The sequence below is a fragment of the Vicugna pacos genome, chromosome 8 (genome assembly GCF_048564905.1).
Source record: "Vicugna pacos chromosome 8, VicPac4, whole genome shotgun sequence".
NCBI lineage: Eukaryota > Metazoa > Chordata > Mammalia > Artiodactyla > Camelidae > Vicugna > Vicugna pacos.
The window spans coordinates 52,864,029-52,885,708 of NC_132994.1; the positions used below are offsets into that span (position 1 = coordinate 52,864,029).

At 37.6% G+C, this 21,680-nt stretch overlaps 1 protein-coding gene across 1 annotated transcript in view; it reads right to left on the bottom strand.

The window, feature by feature from the left end:
* SGK1 (serum/glucocorticoid regulated kinase 1) overlaps nucleotides 1-21,680 on the bottom strand; it is a 106,230-nt gene that overhangs the window by 41,247 nt on the left and 43,303 nt on the right. The gene's annotated exons all lie outside the window — the stretch shown is intronic.

The following is a 21,680-nucleotide window of genomic DNA, read 5'->3' on the forward strand; positions in this document are numbered from 1 at the left end:
CCGTCACCTACCTACATATTTTAGAAAATAGATATTTGACTCTTCCCCAGGTAAAAAGATGAAGTTAGCAATAGTGGTATTTGGTTAGAATATTCATGTTTGAAAAGAAGGTTATACTCGTAATAGTAGATAGAATTAAATTTTTAAATGGCAATATTCAATCCTAGCAAAGGTATAGTAAAACTGGTATTCTTACAGGTTGTTCGTTGTATTTTAATTTTTAAACATTTTCTGAAAGTGATTATATATAAAGAGCTTTAAGATCCTCAATACTTTGATCCCATTTACTTAATTTTAGGTCATTTATCCTCAATAAACAATTCATAAATCTATAGGCACAAAGCTGTCTTAATACTGTTCATAGTTACAAAACACTGGAAGCAACCTAATATTTAATGGGGAAATGATTGAGTAAAGACATACCCACTATTCACATGGTGCCTCTGAAGTGTTTTTATATAGAGAAATGTTGCCCACATTATGTTAAATAAAAGACATCGCAATATAAAATTGTACTTCAATTGTGTATAGAAGGACAGATGAATCAATGCGTGAAGAAATGTTTGTTGTTTTACTCTAGTGGGATTATGGATGCTTTTCTTTTGTCTCTTATTTCTTTGATTTTTAATAATATTTTATATTTTCTTCATAATGTAAAAATTATCTACCATCTGTATCTATAAATCAATCAATCAATCAATCAATCTATCTATCTATCTACCTACCTACCTACCTATCTTAATGCAAACAGAACTGCTCTGTCCATATCTAGGAAATGGATTGTAAGGATGAATATCCTAATGATTAGAAAAGTCCCTGATTCAAAATGTTACTATAAAAACGATCAATAAACAAATGATAGGATTTTGAGGTATAAGCACAGAATTAGTGATGAGCATGAATGCACATGTACACCACCCCCAGTCTTCTATTCTAATCTGGTGCTCTCAAGTTTCTCTGGACTTGTGCAAAGATGAGGCTCTCTAGCACTAATTCCTGACAGGACTATTTTGTGTCATTGGGAAAAGGGGGAATGGGGAAGGAAGATTTTCCTTTAAGTCCTAGAGCCTCAATCATTATTTCCATTGCCTGCTTTCCCCATGGACCTGGTTCTCTCCCAAGATAAATGAAAATCCACATGCCGAGGCAAGATGTTACTGAACTTCCCAAAGACCCATACTGAATATGCCAGTCAAGGTTACCATTTGTGAAGGCCCAAAATTTCAGAGGGATTCATGAAATTAATGAACTACAAATTGAGTGCTTGCATCTGCTATAATCATTTTCAGCCTGCTTTCCAAAAAAGGAAAACAATAAACCTGGGATTCAAATATAATTCATGCAGAAATAGCCCAAAACATTCCTAAAGGCTCTAAATTTGTTCATAATCACACTGATGCCAAACTAAATTGGCCTAGTTATTGTAGTAGTATTATACAGCTAGTTTCTGATTTTTTTTTTTTTCTGGCCAGAAACTTGCTGGAAAAACACAGAACTGGAAAATCATCCAAGATTAAATAGAGGAAAAATATTAGAAACAAAACTTAAATAGAGAAACCATAAAGCCATTTTAGCCATAGTTATAATATCTATGGATGTGTCTTAGAGAAATTTTATGTATGTCATCAGTGTTGCATTAAAATGTTTACTCTTATATAGACACCCTTACCTGAAACCAATCAGTTGCATTAAAAACAAATCTAGATTAGGAGTTTAATGTGTAACAGATACACATTACTATATATCAAATAGATAAATAACAAGAATTTGCTGTGTAGCACAAGGAACTACATTCAATTTCTTATAATGAGATGTCATGGAAAAGAACCTGGAAATATATATGTATGTGTTTGTGTAACTGAACCACTTTTCTGTACACCTGAAACTAACATTCTAAATTGACTACACTTCAAAAAAAATAAAAGAATAAAAAAATCTAAATCTAAATTTAAAAAAATTATTTTTTTAAGAAGACATTCAGAAAGACTGATATAAAAGTAAATAAATGTAGAATGAGGATATGATGTGAAGGAGCAGTTAGATGATCTCAACTTAATATTGTTCTGGAAGATGAACTCCCGGAGTCCAGGTCTGAAGACTCGATTGGAAAACTTGGAAATTATTCAGAAGGTAATCATGAAGACAGCAAGATGATTCAAGCATTGGAAAATAAGACCCATGAGGAGAGGTAAACAGAACTGTTATTCATTCTCTTGAAGAGAAGTCCAGATTGCAATTGACTACATTCTTTGAGTGTATGGAGAACTTTTTATAAAACAATGGTGGGCTATCTGCATTACTTACGAAGCAAGAGAAAACAGGCTGGCTATGAAGTATGAAGGCTTGGTTAGACAGAATAAGAGTAGTTCAATATTGAAATGAGATGCAGGTTGGGATTGTGCAGTCTTCTCCAGAGCTATGAAAAATAATCATTGTGTGGTATCTTCTTTGGGTGGCTCTTCCTGAAGGTGTGGGAATGTCCTAACGTCCCTTCTGGGCCTCAGATTCAGGTGGCTGGAGAGAATTTTCTGAAAGTCAGGGAGTTATTCTAAACCCTAAAACCAGTTTAGCTGGACATGGTAAACAAAAGGGGAGAAAGCAACTAAGATGAAGATGAAAAATGTAGCTCCAAGCCCTTTTTGGAAAACAGAAAAGGGATTACTTTAAAATAATAACATTTGTTATTAAAGGTTCAGAAGGGTTTTGATGGGAAAGAAGTAGGGAAAAATAGCTATTTTAAATAAAGTACAAGATCAAGTGTTTCACCTAAATTATGACCTAGGTATTTCTAACCAAATCATTTTTCCAGACACAGCATTAGGAAACAGCTCTTCAGAATGTAGAGAATTCAGGTCAGCCTTGCCTGGGAGGTTGTGTGCTCAGTGTTAACACAGGGCCACATGTATGTGAGGCTCCTTAGTCAGCGTTATCTGATTATTCCAACAGCCTCTGACTTTTCTGTGTGAATTGTAATGTACAGTGAAAGGGTTGTAGTACTGGCAGGTTTGTCCCAAAATAGCTTGTGAGTCAGTTATGAAGGAGTGATTCCAGGAACTAGAATTTGAAAGTGAAGAAATTAAGAAAAATTTACGTATGACTCAGTTCCAACACCTCACATGCTACTGGGTACTTTCTCTTCTTATAATAGATTCTTTGCTTCATCCCTGGAGTTTGTTGTTTCTATCAATAGCCTTAGATAAGTGATTTTTGAAAAATCATTAAGAAATGACTGTTTTAGGGTAGCTTGCCAGCAACTCAAATACCCAAAATAGCCTTATTCTAAGTATTGAATGTTAAAGGTTTTTGAGATAATTACACTAATTGCAGGATGGAATAATTTGCTACCTTTTGAGTTCCAATTCTCTTCTTTTTCAAAAATCAGGAGGATATTAACTCCTAAGTGCTAATGGGATTCAGGTAGAGGCCACTGCTGCTTTTTTCAGTGTCCCTGTGCCTCCCACCAACATTACAGTTAAACAACAAAGCACCCACAGCGAGCATCTCCAACAGTGGCACTGTTATTTATCAAGTAAATTCATTGTTGAGCGAATGCATTCCACTTGTAGAATTCATTTTCATTGGCCTTATTTTTATAAAATAAACTCAAATCCAGTTATATATATACTTACTTTTTAGACAGACTTAAAAAAAAAACTATTTTGTTTCCTGCTTGCTTTGCTTTTTTTATGTCCTATTGCATAGTCTGACTCCACTGGGGTAGCTTGTCACCAAAATATTCTCTGCTCTAAAGCAAAGGTATACTGAAGGGAGTAAATAAGTTACATGTTTGCAATTCCAGAGGATCTAAAATAGAATAAACTTGCCATTGAGAATAATATACTTAGGTAATTCACATAACTCACAAAATTTTGTGTCAGTAAATGTGTGAATAGAAATCTTACTCCCCATATGAAGGCTCCCTCAGTTTATGTGGCTTAATAATTCTTTATTTAGAGTATAATTGTTCTGGAAGCTAGAAAAAAATTGAAAGGAATTGTCTGTATCTCTGGGAAAGGATTGCCTTCCAGCTGGAAAGATAATCTTTCTTCCATTCACCCATTTTTTTTTTTTTGCATAGAAAAGTAAATAACTGACTTCCTGCCTAAGCACACCTGGATTATTTCTCAGGAGAACAGCAAATGGGTTGGATTTAAAAATTAGGAAATTGACCATAAGGTCTTAGAGAATCAATGAATTTAGGTGCAAGAAGGATCTTGGAAACCTGGTTTTACTCCTTCATAAATGATAAGAATTAGATATGAAAACTGCATTTGAGAAGCCTATTACCTTCAGGAGTGAAGCTATATAGACTAACCGCTATATAAAGAAAGGGGATTCTGGCAACTACTTCCCACATGGCAGAAATCCAGAACAGACCTAAAACCACAGAAGTAAGAATGAAAGTCAAATGACCTGACATGAAAACTATTTTTTTTAATTGAGACTAAAGAATATCAGTTCTCTCACATGATTTCAAAAGTCAGTCAGTTGTCTTTTTAATTCCCTCAAAATCTTTCATGCATCAAAAGATGCTCCTGAGATACTAGCATGGAAATAATTAGTACTTTTAATTAGCACAACTGGGAAACAAGGCAGACCAGCCTTAATAAGGATCTTCAATCTGGAGCACATTAAAGTAAAAACTTTTTTTTCCCCCTAATATCAAAGTACATCCCACTGACGAACACACAAGATGAGTTATTTTGCAAAATGGAAAGAGTATAATTGAATTCAGAACAAGTTTGATGTATTAAGAAAGGAGACGCCTTGGAACTGTGGGACCTGGGAATTAGATTTTCTCAGATGCTCACTAACACGTTTCTAGATCACACTACTAAATTAAACTACCTAAACTCTAAACATCTTTAAATACTGCATAATGCCTCTTTTGAGGGTCAAAATTGAAAGTGAAAATTACCAAAAATATTAGGAGCATGCCAAACAACATATCTGAATAGAGTCTGACAACTGAGAACATAATTGGCAAGAAAAGAGCTGTGGTCACATCACCCCAGGTTGATGGTAGCAAGCACATCTGGAATCCTAATGATCCCAGGAGCTTTGGGGCCTTTGGGGGACAGCCATCTGGTGCAAACAAAATCTGCACCAAGCGTCCCGCCCAACAGAAAGAGCCTCCTCGCGCTGCTGTGAAAAGCTGTTGCTCCTTCTGCCCTCTGGTAACACACAAGCTTCTCAACCAGCAAGTGAGCAAGAGACATAGATGTGCACAGGGGATTCATTAACAGACGTGGATCTAAAACCATGATAGTGTGGCAGATAAGAAAGAGATAGAGATACATTTGTGAAATAAATCCCTTTTTGAAAGGGCATCAGCAGATTTGGTTACTTTTATCTAATCTTTCTGCAATTTCTTTTGATAATGTCAGTTTATGGCCTTCTTCAGGCCTCTGTTCTTTATCTGTAAAATGAAGGGGTTGGGCTCTAGGAATTTTATGGCCTCTTCTAATCTTAACATCCCATCAGTTTGTGATTTTACAGAATACATGCCGGGCATAGAGAGAAAGGACCACTGAGGAACGAGGAATGGCAGCCAACATGTGAAGCTGCTGCTGGGAGAGCAGTTGCCTGATGGCTCCAGATCGCTGGGGAAAAAGGGTGCACTCAAAGATGACCTCTCAAATGATGATAGATCTGGCCAGCAAATTAAGCCGGTGTCATTTTTGCTCTAAACTATCTACCAACTATGCTCAGCTTGTTAGGTCCTCCCCACATTAAACACACTATAAGAATCTCCAGTAGATGAAGAGAGGATGTGCTGCTTCAACAGATAAGGAGGGGGGGTCTCTGCAGTGACAGCATCAGTACAAGGGACATGACTGGAGGGCTTGATGCAGGAGAAGGGGATTACAGCGGTGAAAGGTCGAAAGGAAACTTCAGAGTATAGAGACTTGGAGAAGTCATTTAGGATAATCATAAGAGTCAACAAACAGCCGTGCCCACAGGCTGACGTGGTGTGGAGGTACAGAGGTAGGAGGACAGAGTCTGAAAAGCTATAAAGCAGGAAAGATATTGTGGATAAGCTAAATATGGCTCTGAACCCTGGTTCTGCCCCTCAATATCCTGTACATCCTTGCACTTGTTAAATAATGTTATTATCCTCATCAGTAAATTGGAAGTGATGATGGCTCTTTCTTATGGCGCTTGTGGAGGTGAAGCGAGATAATGCATGCCAAGTGTGAAAGATACTTATGGGTGCACAGCAGACATTCAAAAATAACATATTAGTTATCACTGTCACTACTACTATTGTTATTATTAGCTGAATCAGGAGAGTGAATGTTGAATTTGCCTAGAATGATTGTTTGTGAAAGAGTCGAGAAGAAAATTAATACATCAGCCACCAAAGTGATTGAAGAATCGGAAGCAGCGTCTTGGAGGTTAGCAGATGAGGGCAATAAAGGCTGTATTTGAGTCAACATGGTGAAGTTCTCGGAGCCTACGGAAGACAGTGCCCGCCTAGCTCTTGGCCTCCAGGCAGGGGAGGCTGGAGAAGAGGCCGTTTCTGTTTGAGGCTGTGGGAGAAGCTGTGGCATCGTCGGCAGAAAGCCAAATCTCAACCAAGGCAGCCTTTTCCTAACGATGTTTCTTTACAGGAGATTTTTGGTCCAGTGTATCTGGGTAATGTTTAGGCTCTTCCCTCTTGGGGATGCACAGAGCTCATTGCCCAAATGGAGGTGCTGAGAAATCCAACTGGGCTTTTCCAAAACACAGTTGGCCAACAAACCCTGTTTAATACATGTTGTATCTTCTGACATAGGAAGACATAGAAAACAAGCTAAAGGTTAACAAAGGGGAAAGGAGGGGAGGGAGGGGTAAATTAGAATTTTGGAATTACCAGATACAAACTACTACATATAAAATAGATAAGCAACAATGTCCTACCGTACAGCACAGGGAACTATATTCAATATCTTGTAATAAAACATAATGGAAAAGAATATGAAAAAGAGTCTATACATATACATATGTATGTATAACTAAATCACTTTGCTGTACACCAGAAACTAACACAATATTGTAAATCAACTATATCTCAATAAAAAAATTAAAAACATAATAGATTAATATGAGGATAATAAAGAATATATGCCATCTTTAATATACTAATGATTAAGTTTTATTTCTAAATTGCCCGAATGGAGGTAAATTAAAAGTAAATTATAAAAGTATAATTGGGGCAATTCATTATATACCAAGTTATGGTCTTGTTATTTTTATTTTAATTTACAATTTTAAAGTACAATCATTGAAGAAGTTAAATTGCTAGTGGTTTTCTAATCTATATCATTCACTCACCCAGCACAGAGGAATTATACTGCATGCCTTTGTTCTCAGAAAGCTTAAGATGTTATTCATCAATATGTAGATAATTATTATTTATGTTTTAAAAACTTGATTGCATTTTTTCCTTACAGGTAAAGAAAAATTAAGTTTTGATGAGATTAAAGTTTAAAATAATAAAATTGAGTTTGAGAAAACTCAGAACAACAACAAAAAACTCTAGGAGTCGTGTTTTACTTATATTTTAGGTCCTAATAATTTAGTCTCTCAGGTGGCAAATATCTCCTAGAATTAAAGGTAAAGACACTCCTGCTAAAGATGATCTCGAGATTATACAGAGAATCTGACCTGCCAGAGGTGGCTGTGGTTCAATGGGGAAAAAATGTCAGTGGAATTATTTTTCTGTGATAACATTTCAGGTCACAGTGTGGGTTGAGCAAACAATCTGCATGGCTTAGTCCATAATAGGAGTTCAGGTGGGATCTAGCCTTCAGAATTCAGGGTGAAATACTAAAAATTTTGCCCTAGAGAAAGGCAAACTCAAAAGATCTTTCCTCCAGTTTTCCCACTGGTTTGGTTCAAGGAGTTTGGAAATGAGACTAGAAGTAACGTTGACAAAATACGTGGATGAGTAAAAAGCTCACTTGTTTTACAAAAGTTACACTAACATAAGCTCATTGACTAATGTACCTGTTTTGCAACCTCTACTTCCTCTTTTAATTCTCCTTTTGCTGAACAAAAAGACATAGGACACAGGCTTATGAGTAATAAGTGTAGCATCCTATGGACACAGATCACAAAGTAAAGAGAAGTAGTTGACTGCCGATCGGGCACATGACACATGGTTCAGTCACCATGTAATTCTCATTGTGCAGACCTGTTTGATTTCTTTCAGGCCTGGGAAACCAGGGTGGGTTTGGAGGAGAATGGAAGCAGAGAGAAATGAAATAAATGTCTCTACATTCTCTCTTGGAAACCTTCCAGCAACCCTGTTTAGTTTGTATGATTATCCACTTTATAGATGGGGAAACTCCAAGGTACAGCTGGTAAGGGTCAGTGCTGGGCTTTGAACTAAGATCTAACACCAAAACCATGCTTGGTTCATATGTGGGCCAAAGATTTTTTTTTTTTAATATTAGTTACCATCAAGTGGCCCCCTCGGAGATATGGTGGGCTGACCAGAGTGTTTGGGGGATTTTTTTTTACTGCCTCTCCTTTCCCCCAGCACTTGAACACTTGCCCCTCATTCCCTCATCCCCCCCACCCCCAGTACATTCACTCATGACAGGGAAAATCGTTAACTGTTTTGAGACTATTTTTGTACCACGGAGTTGAGGAAGGGGAAGGAAGTAATGTGTTGCAGAGCAGAGGGGAAAGTCCCCCCTTTTGATGAGACATCCTGTGTGGCAACAGCCAAGCTTGGATTTCCCCAAAGTGAGGTGAGGGTGGCATGCTGCTGCTTGTCACATGACTTCAGTTCACAGCCACATCTGCTGTGGCCTTTTGTAAAATTTACCTACGTGTGGCCCACACAAAGCCACAAACATGGAACCCAAAATGTCATTCACCACTGAGATGCTCTGCAGAAAGAAATTACACTGTCTTTAATGAATGAAGTTCATGGTATACACAACTAGGAGGAAATGAACCCTATAAGCTTAAACTTGCACAGCCTTTCAATACTGAAAGATTAATTTTGGGGGCTGAGGTTAATCATACCACAGTTATTTGTGTTCGGGTAAGAACGCGACTTGACTGATTGGGAAAGCAGGTGCTGGACTGATGCGCCATCTCTGAGACCCATGAGTCACGTCACTGATTTACAAGCTGCCCTTACCATGAAAATGAAAGCCAGAGCCAATTTTATGTCATACAATTTATGTCATTCACTGCAATTATAGATAATTTCAGCCTGTGTGTTTGTGAAATAGTCCATGCCATTTTTGCTTTAAACATCTTTTGTACTTGGTATTTCTGGCTTGTCGAAATAAATATTATCAACTATAAGAACCATTACCAATCCATTATGAGACTTCATGAAAGTACATACAGCTTTTAGACTTAATTCATGAAATAAAGCCTTATGACTCCTCCTTACAGCTTTGATAAACAGCCGAGTTCTCACAGCTGTTATGATTTCAATTATGAAGAAAATTGGAACTTTTGTATTCTTTGGTGGCTAAAAATGACTTAAAAAAAAACCCACTTCTTCAAATTCTGTGATTTTTCTTTTCCTTGTATATATTGCCAACCATGGGTCTGATTAATGTAGCTGATTATTGTGCTAAAGGACCAAGGCTCCTTGTTTAAGGCCAGGGAAGGTCAGTCAGGTTAACCCTCCAAGTCTACTGAAAATTTGTTCTATGTGTCTTCTGTGAGATTAGGCAAGAGGGCAGAAACAGATCGGTACGAATCCAGTCTTTAATACTGGGGCTGCCCCTCAACATTGGTACAAGGTCAGTAGCGTTGTCTTCCCATACATAGACAGATGATGCGTGTGCAGAAGCATTTTCCAGACATCTGCTCTCCTTGGCCTTTTCAGCTTTTTGCTTACTCGTGTACGATCAGTCCCAACAGAGAGGACTCCGTGACTCCGCTCCACGTGGGTGCTGCCTCTAAGAGACTCCACTAGATTCCTCAAGTCAAACACAAGATGGTGAAGAGCCTGCGCTCATTTGTGTCTCCTCTCTTCCTCCTTGTCCCCCCATCCCTCCAACTACCATCCTCTTTGAAACTTCTCAATTCTCCCACATCTTAATTTCACCTTTTCTCCTCAGTCACTAAATAATGACAAGCTTGGCAAATGACAAATTTTGTTCATGGTTTCAGACTCCCCTTTTTCATCCTTTCCCCCATCTTTCCACTAAAAAAAATTAGTATTTTTTTTTAATGAAGGCACTGGGGATTGAACCCAGGACCTTGTACATGCTAAGCATGTGTTTTGCCACTGAACTATACTCACCTTACCCATTTTGATAGTGAGGGCATTTTTAGTAATTTGTTTAATGTTACCCTTTTCTAAATCTGGACTCCTTGTTTTTCTTTGCAAAACAAGAATCAGGCTTATTGTATTAAATCTCAAGCATATTTAGCCTCAACAGGGTCAGAGCCATAAACCTTAATCCAAAGCCATAAATCTCCAGTGGAAGAATTTCTGGAATTTGACTCTCTCCTATCTATTCTTTATGCCCAATGATAAAACTGCTGTGATTGAAACATTTAAATGGATCTTTGTTTCTTGAGGATAGTTATACATTATTTAAAATGCCTTGTAAAAAGCCTTAATGATCTGATCTCTTTGTTTCCAGGTTTAGCTTCCTTTCCCTTGCTCCGAATTTACTATGTCACTTCGGTGCTCCAGGCTCTGGGTTGTTTGTGCCATCTGCCTGGGTTTCTCTTTCCCACCTTTCCCTACCTGTCTAATTTACTCATCCCTTATTTTTAAATTTAGATTTCTATTCTGGTGAACCTTCATTGACTGCCCTCTACCCCCACCAATAGTGGGCTGTGGGACCCTATTATGTGCAGTCTCTCCCTTCCCCGATGGTAGCACGCATCACAGTCTATTAGAACTGGTTACTTGTCAGTATTTTCCCATTTCCTGGAAGCACTGCATGACTTACTACTTCTGCCTGGCCCATCAGTAAACACTAGTTGAGAGAAAAAACCAAAACTCTGTCATAAGCTCAGAGGAGATTCCACATTCTGGTGTCCCTCTCACCATTTGCATAGGTGATCCCTACCTGAAAGGTCTGTCTTCATGCTAGTATCAAATTGCTTGTTTTAAAAATAACTCAGAGCTGCTGAAACAAGCAATGCTAAACCAAGAAGAGAATTGTAATGGTCATTCACTTCTCTCTTTTCTTTCTCTCTTTCTCTCTTTCTTCCTTCCTTCCTTCCTTCCTTTTCTTTGCTTTTCTTCTCTTCTCTTTTCTTCCCTTCTTTCCTTCCTTCCTTCCTTCCTTCCTTCCTTCCTTCCTTCCTTCCTTCCTTCCTTTCTTTCTTTCTTTCTTTCTTTCTTTCTTTCTCTCTCTCTCTCTCTCTCTCTCTCTCTCTCTTTCTTTTTTGGTGCTACCAATTTAATGCATTTAGCATTTTATCATCTACATAGATCTATAACCCCAGCTCCCTATTTTACTTAACTAGGGAGCCACCTGTCTGCTACTTACCTAACTCTGCCTGAGGTGTTGGATTCTTGCATTTTCCCTCAAGTAGAAATCTAGGTGAATCTCTTAAAAGGTCATTTTAAAATCAGCTCAAAAGGAAAACCACCTACTGGCACAAGAGAGAAAAGTGAATTGAGGGTAGAATTGTGTATTTATAGTTATCAAGGCTGATGGGCATTGGAAAAGTACACTAAAATTATAGATAGCAAGCTGTAAAGTTTGACTAGACTTCAAAGGGTTTTTTTTTAAATTTTGAAGCATAGTTGATTTACAATATTGTGTTAATTTCTGATATACAGCATAGTGAATCATTTACATATATATATTCCTTTTCATATTCTTTTTCATTATAGACCTTACAAAGTATTGAATATAGTTTCCTGTGCTATATAGTAGGACTTTGTTGTTTATCTATCAAAGAGATTTTTAATATGTTCTTACACCAATGCCTGCTACTCAAGGTCAATAAGAAAAGTTTAATCTCCTTATGGAATACAGCTGAGTCACTTACATAATATCAGTTGTAATGATTCTCTAAAGAGATGATGTCACCCAAATTGAGTTTTGCTGGAATCTTGCTTAGAAGTAGATTGACTTATTTACTAGCTCACAAAGACAAGTGAAAATAGAATGACTTATTTATGATGAACACCATGGGCAAATGTGTTTCTGGACACATTTAGGTGTTTATCCAAGTCTGTGTGTAAGCAGAATGAACAAGAAGCAATTTACTTGATGTGAATAGGAAGTATCAAGGTGATAGTAATCATTTTTAGTTACTTTTTTTTTAGAAGGTTTATAAGAAGAATCTTTTCAGATCCCCAAAGATAAAGTTTAGAGATAAGTTATACTGTTTCAAGTAATTATCATTAAATCTTTCTCAAAATTTTTCATGTCTTTAACTTGTTCTGTATGGAGTAGTTTACACTACTTGATGGGTTAAATTCTGTCATTTTAATAAGCAATCCAATAAAAAATATATAGCTGTAAACTTTGAGAAAAAAAGAGAAATAATGATTAAAAAAAATCAAATGACATACTATTATTAGACTTTGCTTTATTTCTTAAATTCTGATGTTGCCTGTGGAATTTTAGTAGTTTGTAAAAAGCCTTTTAAAATGTTTAAAGTCTCAAAACTACTAAGCAGGGATATTATTATAGTGGAAAATAGTCATACGGTTTCTGGGAAGGATTATACTAAAAGGAGTAGGTTTAATTAGAAGTAGGATAGGTTTGGTTACATACAGCAAGAGCCAACAAAACGTGCTCCAAACCAAGGGTAACTGTAACCACTGGCTAGAGATTTTCAGGAGAGGACAGGGAGTAAATTTCCTGGAATATTTCATGTTCTGACTAGGCTGGATCAGTTCCCTTCTCCCTTTCCAGACTTATCTCCTGGGAACGAGGCACACTGGTGGGATGTAACTCATAGAAGAGCTTAGGTAATCAAAATGCAGTGAGCTATGAATGCAAGCATAAACTTGTTTTATTCCACAGTCGTCTGACTCTCAAATTTAATTTCTGTGACTTGAATCATGCCTTTAAATACTGCAGAAGTGTCTGCCAAGTTGTGGATAAAGCAATCCTTTGGTCAGTGCCTAGCAGGAGAGGCGGTGACTGGGAGGCCAAGCTGCCTCCTCCGGTGCTCTGATCCTGGCAGAACTCCCCTCCAGACTCCCGGCCCTCGCCTCTGGAAGAAAGGGGCGGCACTGACTTGGATGGAGGTGGCCTCCTGGCTCTGAGACCTGGATACATGGGCTGGAAACACGGAAGTCCTCTTGGAGGAGGAGGAGCCAGCTTCCTAGTTATCGAGCTCTCTGGCCAGACACAGAATGTGCACGTGGCAGACAGAAAGCCATAATCACCCAGGACCTGGCATTTTTTCACATGCAGGCTTTCTGTTGGCAACAGGGTCCTGCCCTGTACCTTTCTGGGTGGAAAGGAGTGTGCTTCTTTTAGCTTTAAGCTGATGTGGCTGTCCCCTTTCTAATACTACGAAAAGCAGACCTGGTTCATTCTTGTGACTATAATAACCAAGACTTAGATTGGGGGAAAAATCTGCCACAGATAGACTTGAAAGACATTGAAACAGAATGTAAGTCTACATAGAAGTAATTCATTTAAACTGACAAAAATAAATGCAAAATTCTGGCAGATAAAGAAGCAAGGACAGGACAAAAAAGTTCCCATGAAGAATTGCAAGTAATTAGTTAAAAAAACAGAAAAATTGCTTACATTTTTGGTAATCAAAGAGAGGCATATCACATCACTGAAGTATCATTTAATTAATTGAGCAAAAATTAAAACATGCCACTATCTTCAAGGGATAAAATGCTAGTGGAGTAGATTTATACATATGGTGCCGGTGGCATTTTTATTGACTTGACTGTTTCTAAATTGGTCTTGAAAGTATTTTGACAAGAACCACAATTATCTTTAAGCGCTACTCCATTACTGGGAATTTATTCTAAGGTTCAATTTAGTCTAAGATTATTCAAGTTGAGGGGAAAAATCATTTGCTGCCTTATCCAAAAGAGAGAAAAAAATCAATAAAATGAAAGGGCCAACTAAAGTCTATGGTTACATTAAATGATACCAGTTTGATGCAACGTTAACCATAATAATGTTGAAATTTATGTTGCAACATACAAATGTTTTCAATAAATGATAAGTGGAAAAAAGGCAGCTTCATTGTCATATATACACACTGTGATACAATCATGGACAAAATTAGGAACACGGGGCGAGGGTACTGCAAAGATAGCACACACAAAAAATAAAAACAGTCGGCATGTAAAGAAAAATCTCAATAATGCTGTTATGGTCATTCTTGTATAATTTTTGAAAATTATGGGGAAAAGTCAGGAAGGAGATAAGAGTTATGTTAAAAGACATATGAAATCTAAAAATGGAAATTTCAGCTAACTGGTAGCTCTCAACAAAAGCTATAAGATAACAAGGTGATCTTTCCTCTGGCTCTTAGACAAAGAGAAATGCTTGAATTGTAAGTTACTTAGGACACTTCAAATTACTGTAGAATAAAGAGAAAAAATATTGAAAACTTCCAAGAAAAACCAGTAGAGTTTCCTCTGTTTTCCATACTCCTGCCTGAAATAATTTTTTTAATGCCTTTTTTTTTTAATGCTTTTCTAGGGGAAAAAATTCCAAGTTTTGGGGGGAATAAAACTACCTTTTTTTCCACTTCTACCTCACTCTTAGAACAATAATATTCAGATATTACTGGCAATAGTGATTATAGGGGTTTTCACTCTCCAAGAGGGCAACTTAATGTTTCCCAAAACATATTATTTCCCAGGTAGTATTCTCTGTTATTATTATTACTATTACCATAGATAGGAAAGCTTAGTAATGTGATGAATGTTTTGCTTAAGACTGATTTTTTTGCTTTAAAGTCTTTTCAGCCTTTGTCACCCTGAAGTGTATTTGCCAACTAATAATATTTCAAATGCTGTTTATGGTTTTTTTTTTTTTTTAGGAGTTTCCACACATGCTCTCTCATTTGACACCCATCCTCTCATCCAGCAGTTGAGGTGGGCGGTGCTTGCAGGTCGGCCTCCGGAGATCAAGGAGCAGGCAGACGGTCACGTGACCCACCAATGGCAGAGCTGGATGCAGAGCCCAGGTTTTCTGGTTCTGGATAGAATGTCATCCACTTTGCCACATCCTAAGTACACCGAGCGGAAGAAAAGGGCATCTTCCTGTCCCTCCCTCAGTGCCTGATCTTTTGTTTTATGTGATAAGTGCCTTCTCAAAAATCACATGGCTTAAAATCTGGTGCAGAACAAGGACTCTTGTGGGTGATAAGCTTAGAAATCACCAGACGTTCCCCCAGAGACCATGATACGTCATGCCAAGAGCAGAAAACTGGAGGAAGATGGTGATTTGAAGCACGATTATTTTATTCCCCATGAACCTTCACAAAAACCCATTTTTACTATGTAAATTGAAAGAAACCAGAAATCTACAAAGCCATCTGGCTGACTTACGTCTGTCTTTTATAGCCTTTTCTTAAGAAAGATCAGAAGAACTCCAGATGATGTGAAAGTAAATCGGTATGGAAACTATTCCTCAGCTGACCATTTTACTACCAGGCTTCCTGGGCATCAAAGGAACAGCTCAACAGCTTTGAGAAGGAAAACGAAGGTAACAGTGCTCCTCCTTGAGCTGTAGTGGCTTTGCAGATGGAGAGGAGACACCCAAAGTGCTGAGCAAGCCGCAGGGGGAGGATGCCCTCCCAGAACTGTGTCAAGTTGGCTTAATTAAAAGTGCCTTCTATTATTGTCTGTGGTGATTTGCTGAGGAGGATGAAGAGGCAGTGACCTTATATTTAATCACATCAAGGGCTCAACATTAATTCTTGGGTCTGTAGTAGCGTGGTTAATAATTCCTCCAAGTTGGCAGCTCTTTCCAGGGGACTGACTCCTCCAGGCCTTAAAGTCAGCACGCAGGGTCCTGGCTCCAGTTTTTGGCCGCTGACTAAGCACTTTTCGAGCTGTCTTCAGTTGAAAGACAGACAGAGGAGTCTGAGGAAATCCTCACTCAGCCAAATCTATCCCAGATGAGAGGGCAAAGTTAACGAGAATCAGTCATGAGCCCTAGGCAGCCAGCGCGTCTGGAACGCGTGTGATTTATAACCAGCATGCATAGGCTACAGTGTTTTCTTAGTCTCTCCTTTTCATGTTTTAAAAAAAAAATTGCATGAACAAAATTTCGATTTCAGCTAATAAAGGCAAATGGAAAGAAAAGGGGCACATTAACTTTTAGCATGTAGCAAGGCTCTGGGGGAGATAAGAAATGAACATTCTGGATTTAAAAACCGTGAGGAGCTTGAGGAATGAATGGGTGTGCACACAGCCACCACACGCGGCAGGGTGAAATGACTGACGGCAGGATAAGCAAGATGCTGTGGGAGCACAAATACCGTATGTTTCCTCTTGCCTTTCTTTATAGTGTAGAGATAAGATGCTCTCATGGTGCGAAGCCATCTTTGTGATGGTCCCTGACTTTCCACCAGTGAGACTGAGTGTACCTTCATTTTCTACAAGTGAGTTTCCTGGTGGGCATAATATTTTCCCCAAACCCACAAGTAATATATTAATATGGTCTTGAGAGATTCAACCATTATAGGCAAAACTAAAGTTCTTTTATTTTTGTATTTTTTTAATTTGTTTTTTTGGGTGAAGTAATTAGGTTTATTTATTATCATCATTATTATTATTTTAAAAAAGGAATACTGGGGATTGAACCCAGGACCTTGTGCATGCTAAGCATGTGCTCTGACCTATACCCTCCCCCTAAAGTCCTTCTTGATTTTTCTCCCCCACCTCATCATCTCTCCATTTGAATCCTTGGAAAAGTGTCATCACCATTTCAAAAGTTTGAAGTGTATACTCCCAGATCTTTTTATTTGCATTTGTACAGACACACAGATACACTCATTGATACACACACACACACACACACACAGACATGAAAAGAGAAATCCGAAGTTAAAAAAAACCGTGATGCTGCTATCCACATACCAATCTTCAGTTTGCTTTTCTAACTGAGTATCATTGTACCTGTCCCCACTATCAACAGAAGCAAGTATGCATCTAAGGTGAAGGTAGAAATATAGATTTGCTAAGTTAAAAGGCACGGGATGTAAACATTTGTAATAGAGGAACATTGTCCCCAAATCCTCCCACCAGCAGTGTTTGGCCCTTACTTTTACCAATATGACATTATCAATCTTTTCCACCTCTAATAATCAGATGGGTTAAAAACAAACGGGATTTCAATGTTCCAATTTGCATTTCCCAGATGGTGGTGTAAGCACTTAAAATAGTTTTTAATTTTCTTTTTTTAATTTCCTACGTAAGTCGAGAGTTGTAGGACGAGTGTTTAGGAATACCAGGTGGGTGAGTTGGCCAAGGATGGTGTTCGGCTCTCACACTGTTTTCAGTTTCTAATTTTATCAAGTTGTAATCAGCTAGTGTGATCTCTGCTTTTTGGAATTTGATGAGCTACTTCTTGGTCAGATTTTGTAACTGTTCCATGTGTGCTTAAAGTATATTCTTTGTTGACTAGATACAAATCTCAGCACAAATCAGATTTGGTTCATTGTGTTATTAAAACCCTCAATCCTCACATATTGTTAGTCTTCTTGACCTGGCAATTTCTGGGAGAACTAAGACAAAAATATCCTTCTGTGGTATGAATTTTCAATTTTTCTTTGTATTTCTATTATTTGGCACTTTCAATAGTTCCATGTTATGCTGTTAAGTGCATAAAGGTTGGTGAATGTTGTATCTTCTCAGTAGCTTTTTCATCAATGTGAAAGAGTCCCCTGTATTCCTTTCAAATTTTTTTTGTCTTACATGATAATTTTTCTGACAGTAATATTGTTCACATTACTTCCCTTTTATTAGGTCTCTCCTGGAACATCTTTCTTTTCCAGCTGACCGACGAGGTCCTTTTGAGTACACGAGCTTGCAGTGTCCCCACCTATTACATCTGTTCTTTGACGTCATCATTTTGGACTGTGGTTTTCTCATCAGCCTCATAATCCTACCTGCCTTCTGTTTTTCAGAGATTCTTAGTTACCCCTTCTCTGTCCAGCAGCATGCCTCATTTTCTAGCACTACTATAAATTAAAACGTGGGTGGCCATGTGTGTGTTTTCTGTCATTTAAGGCAAGAAGAAGAGATGACATTAAATGTTCAGGCTGCCATCTTGATCTGACTCTCTGCTTTCCCTCACACCGGATTTCCTGCCTCACCCCGACTCCAAAGCACTCCTTGCCCTTCCTTCCAGCTCGGTCGATTTGGATATGGAAGGTGCAGTGAGAGATGCACTGAAGGACAGAGTTTGCGAATATGTTTAATCAGCATGCACCCATCGAAAAACTACTTTGATTACTACCTCTTTATGGCCTAAAAGTTGATTCAACTTGAGTTCCACTGGCATGCATTATTCAGTAACACTTTACTCAGCTCTGTGTTATCCTCTTCCCATCTCATTTCCAGAAAAGTCTGTTTAATAAACAGTCCATTTTAGACAGCACTGCTAGTAACATCAAGATATTGCCATTCTTCTGGGTGGTTTGTTGGCAATATGTATAATATCCCAGTTTCTTCCAAGGGAGAAACATGTTTAAAGGCTACTAACTAGACAATTGACAAGGCCAAGAACAAACTAACTGCAACAGAACTCTTAGAGATTTTTTTTTTTTTTGCCATTCAAGGTAACATTTAGAATGTACTATTCTTAAAGTCAGGGAAAAAAACCTCTACAATTATTTATAAAGGACTTGTACTTTGTTTGCTTTCTTATCTTATTTAAAATATTCTCACTTCATTTTCTATGCTTTATCTTTGTACATCAAATACAGTTTATTTTCATTTATAGGTCATCAAATTCCAACCACACGATTTCAGACTAAAAAGGGTTTGAGAGTTAATTAGGTTATTCCCAACATCTGATGTTTGAGAGCTTTTGTGACATGCTCGGGTTCATATATTGACCTTGTGACAGAGCTGGCACCAGAATGTGGGTCGCCTGACCCCAGAACACTGTTTATACATCAATTTTACGTTTACAAAAGATTTTAAAAATCCTATCTCATCTGCAAAGCACTAAAAGACTCCTGGAAAGAAACCCGATGGCAAGCATGAATAATCTCAATTTTCATAGGAGGGAACACTGAGCAGAAAGGATGGATTAATGAGTTGCTTAAAATAATCCACGTGAGGAGTTGTCAGAGAGACAACCTGAGGTCTTCACTACCAGGCCTCCGTGTCTAACAGCCTCTCCACCTCCTCAGCACACAACTCCATTTCCTAAAAGGATAGAAGTGCCTTCTCAAGGAAATTTTTCATGGTTTAACCCCCTAAAGGACCACAAAATATAGATTCATTTTTAAACTGTTAAAATGTAAGTGTCTTCTTGTTTTGTGGTGACCTTAAGAAAAAGCCCCAGCTAAGGCAGGACCAGGTAATCCATTGTAAATTGGAGATGGATTCACCTATAATCCTGGATAAAGTAAAAAGATGAATCACAATGTTGTTTTAAATTCCTTCCAGCTCTTTGTTTATTGTTTCCTCCTGAGTGAAATTCCATTTACTCATTAATCCACCCCTCCTCCCCAGCAGACAGGCATATAGTAGGCCCTCAAGTAAACATTTAGTACCAGGCATTGGTGCTCTGTATAAGGTTTTCAGAGCCCTCTCTCTGCCTGTGAGTCATGAATAGTTCTTTTGACTCTTTAGAAGTTGGCAGACTCTTTTAGACTGAATCCAGGAATCTGCAAACTATGACTGGTGGACCGGCCACGTGTTTTTGTGAATCAAAGTTTCATTTGAACACAGTCAGGTCCATTCATTTGTATGTTATCTATGGCTGCTTTCCCTACAAGGGCAGAGCTGAATAGAAATGACAGACCGTACGGCCTGCAAAGCCTAAAATATTTGCTCTCGGGCCCTTTACAGAGAAAGGATGTCCATCCCTGCATTTAGAATCTATGTATTGCCTTTTATGACCAACGTGGAGTTAAGCTAGTGTCTAGCTAAATAACAGATGCCCATAACAAATGTTCATAGATCAGCAACTGCTCACCTGGTCATGGAAGTCTAATTCAGTGTTACAGATTCACAGGCTTGGCCAATATGTAAGTTAGCAAATGTAAGTGAGGATGATTTATATTTGCCTGGCACTTTATAGATTACAACATATATCATAAATGTTGTCTCATTTGATGTTGCCAATTACCCTGGAAAGTAAGCCAGCAGGTATTATACACTGCATATCTCAGGGTTAAAAAGAATTCAGATTCAAGTGTTTTTATCTTTTCTTTCAGCAGCTAAAATGATCCCTTCATCTCTGGAAAATGCTGACTTTGGGAAAAAAAGGAGGGTGTGTGGCTTTATTAACATTTATCATCTTATGATGCACTAATTTGAGATAATATATTGGAAGATCACTTGCAATCAATTGTACTTTGTAATAATATGTCTTGTTGTCTTCAAGTCATGTTTTTATGTCAATAAGTTGGTAACAAAAATAAGATAAACATTTAATCTGATGGTTTACAAGTCAAAATAAATAAGCCTAATTGAGTTATAAGTTAAAAATACAATTTTAAATTGTTTAAATCTTAGAACTTATCACAAGATAAGTCAGTTACCTGATTTTCTTGGATTAGCAAAATTAAAAAACAAACAAACAAAACCCCCTAAAACTCTTGTAGTAACAGAGAAAAATAAGTCAGTAAAAATATAAGTGTATATCAAAAATATGAGTACATATGGGAAAAGTAGTGAAAGATTGATATAGTTTTCTGTTACAGGTCAGATGATGTTGCACTAAATATTTCAGTGGAGGTTACAAACTTTAGACCACTGTTACATTTCTTGCATCATACAAGAATTGATCTCTATGTGATCAAAAAACTTATGAGGAATTTCTAGTTGACCAAAACATTGCTGTATCCATCTTAGAACAGCATAAAAACTTAGGACAGCACACTGTATGATTCCAACTAATATGGCATCTGGAAAAGCAAAACTATGAAGGCAGTGAAATATCAGCTGTTACCAGGGGTTGGGGGATGAGAAGGATGAATAGATGGGTTTTTAGGGCAGTGAAACGGTTCTGTATGATACCCTAATAATGGATACATGTCATTACACATTTGTCCAAACCTGTAGAATGTACAACATCAAGAGTTAATCCTTATGTAAACTATGGATTTTGGGTGACGCTGTGTCAATGTAGGTTCATCAGTTGTAACAAACCCACCACTCTGGTGGGGATGTTGATAGTGGAGGAGGCTATGTATGTGTCGGGGCAGAGGAGGTATGGGAAATTTCTGTACCTTCCTCTCAGTTTTGTTGTGAATTGAGCTCTAAAATATGAAGTCGATTTAAAAAAAATTAGTACAACATTACTATATATAAAATAGATATACAGCAAGGACCTACTAGGTAGCACAGAGAACCGTATTCAAGTCCTTGTAATGAACTGTAATGGAAAAGAATCTGAATAAATATATATATATATATATATATATATATATAAAACTGAATTGCTTTGCTGTACACTTGGAACTAACATTGTAAATCAATTACATGTCAATAAAAAATAAGAAGTATTTTTTAAAAATTAGTACAATGGGCTAACAAAGGCCACAATTCTATTATCCTCCTTAGAAGC